This window comes from Bos grunniens, chromosome 8, assembly GCF_055505025.1.
Source record: "Bos grunniens cultivar Pamir isolate PY7600 chromosome 8, Bosgru_T2T1.0, whole genome shotgun sequence".
Lineage (NCBI taxonomy): Eukaryota > Metazoa > Chordata > Mammalia > Artiodactyla > Bovidae > Bos > Bos grunniens.
Genome location: NC_141172.1, coordinates 120,402 through 123,243, shown reverse-complemented (window position 1 = coordinate 123,243; position 2,842 = coordinate 120,402).

Genomic DNA, 2,842 nt, shown 5'->3' with positions numbered 1-2,842 from the left:
GCTCTGGTGGCCTGCTTTTCTTTCAGACAGTTGGGTAACCTGCACGGTGATGCCCAGCTCACCTACGGAAGAGGGGGTTCAGCCCCACTGTCCCCTTCAACAGCAGGCCATGCCCAGCGCCTGTGGATGAGCCCGAAGGAGTTGGGTCCCGAGACTAGGGGTTAACACGAGCTGCAGCCACAAGGACAGGGCCTTGGGGCCCACCCCAGGCCCTCCCCAGCTTCAGGTGGACAGCATTTACTCAGCCCCTGGGGTCCATTCCTTCCGGCACTGCTCCCAGGGCTCGGTGTGTCAGTATAGCACAGGATGCAGACACTGTGTGCTCAACACACCAGGAGGGTTTTCCACGACAAAGTATGCACTGGGTCTCCAGTGCAGCCCAAGGGGAGCTGTGTTTCACCAGATGCAGATCCTTTTTAAACCTGACAAAACATCCCTCACCTTACAGACTCAGAGCTCACGGTCAGATGCAAAGCAGCAAGCTGTGGATGGGCCACAGGCCCGTTAGCAGAGCTTCCCCCCTGAGGTCACCTGGCTCACCCCCATCTTGTAGGACCAGCTAGGCCTGCCCACGGAACTCTCCAAAGTTACTGTGTCGCCGCCTCCTGAGTCCCAAGACCTGGAGTCTTCGGGACGGCAGAAGCAGGACACACTCCCGGGGAGGCCCTGGAGTCAGACGAGCCTCCGAATGGATGTGCGCCTGGTGAACACGGTGCCCCTCACTGGGTGCCAGGGGGAGTCTCCCCAGCACTGCTGGAGATGACACGCCCATAAGTCACAGCTCCCCTCAGCTGAAGCCCATGTCCAGCACTGCGCCCCCCCGCCACCCCCTGCCACGGCCACTGAGAAGCAGCACACGGGGCCTCAGTCCCATCCAGGACTGGCCCGTGCTGACAGAGGGCCTCCCGCCACAGCCACTGAGACGCAGCACACGAGGCCTCAGTTCCATCCAGCACTGGCCCGTGCTGACAGAGGGCCCAGGCTGTGATGCAGTCCCTTCCCTGAGCGCTACCTGCAGGGCCCAGGCACGTCCGAATGCCAAGCGATTTGTGTTAAAAAACCGACACAGTACAGTGTGTGTTAAAACAGTCTAACCTTTGAAGCAGCACTTGAGCTCTTTCCACAGATTTGTTTAATTTCTAAGGTCCTTGTTAATATTGCAGAAGTATTTAGAAATAGTTGCTATTGCGTTTACCTTAATCTCAAGTGTACCTTCCATTAAAACCACGCAAGCTGGCTACAAATTCTCGATTCCTTTAACCATGCTGCTTGTTGATACAACCACTTCAAATGTAAGTTTTCTAAATTTGCCTTCTTGTGATTCAGTAATACAGATTTCAACAGGATTGCTTATCAAGGAATAAATGAAAGGGTAAAAAAAAAAAAAGCTTACCATCCATTCCTCACACACCTGTGTGCATATCATCAGAAGGCTTGGTATATCAGAACCAAAACAGGGTTTGTGCACCAGTGCCAAGAACATGGCAGTTACAATGTGAAGACTACAGCTATGAGCAGAGCTTCCTGAGAACAGGCTTGTGAAGACACTTCCAGGCTCCACACCCAGCAGCTGTGTCTGAGGGCTGGTCACACATTTTGGGAGGGGCCAGCCTTCCAAGGACTGAGACTTGTTCGTTCAAGAGCGAGCTCCTGCCAGCCCGACACCAAACCTCCCCTTCTTACCTCCTTCCTGCACTGGAGGCCTGGTCCTTCGAAATCTCACCAGACATTTTCAGGTCCTTTCCAGTGGCTGCTGTGGCTCCCGGATGCCACCTGCCTGCCTGTTCATTTTCACCCAGTACCTGGGTTCTTTCATAAATAAAAGCAGCTTCACCCAATTTAACAAAACCGTTACCCAAATCAGACTTAGCTAAGCTCACACCTGGAGCTTACAAACTGTCTTCCATACAACTTCTCAAGCACGTATAGAATGATCCAGCCAAGAAAAAAGTGGAAGCGGTGAAACCTCACCCAAGACCGTGCTCTCATCTGTGTCCACATGGACTCACCCCGTGTCGCCAGCGCAGAGCTTTCTGCTCCCTGGCACCTGCAGGTCCTGTGTATGCAGACAAGCCAGCTGACACCCCAACCCTGCCAAGCCCCTGCCCTCGTCCCTCCAGCGCCAAGACCTACCTGGTGTTCTCACACCTGGCAGTGGGTCCCACCGGGGTACAGGTGCTCCTGCCCCTCCCACGGGAAGCCTTGTCAGCCCGCTGTGCGCTCACCCCCCTCGTCACCCACGACCAGCATCCCTACCCCCGAGGCCACGTTGTGCCCCTCTCCCCCCAGCTGGGGTATTTCTGCCCGGACACTGACCAGGACAGCATGAGGCTGCCCAGGATCACATAAACACATGTGCTCAACAACCATGACACCAACTCATGACATGTACCAGCATCTGATGCTCGTGCCCAGCAGTCCCAGGAGCACACGTGTGCTCAGTCGTCGAGTGAACAGCACGAGAGCAACAAAACAAGGTGTCCTGGGCGTGTCAGGACCAGGTTCACTCCCAAGACGCCACGGATATGGCTCCACAGACTGTGTGTCTCCCTCCCCGGAGGCAGTTTGCAAACCTCTGTGCTTGTTCCCAGAAACACAGTCTGCAGGTGACTTACCTGTCTCCTTTGAGGTGTGTGGTCCCTGCACCCACACGCGTGCTGCTGCACACACCCTGCTGTCAGCCTGGGGTCTGCCGGGTCCCCACGACTCCTGCTTGCCAAGGACAGCACGGCCTCGCAGCCCGAGAGACGCGGGACACCCCGGGAGGCTGCACGCTACACGACACACAGCGGCCGTGACCCCGGGGCACGCTGACCGAGGGAATCAAAGGCCAAACCACACG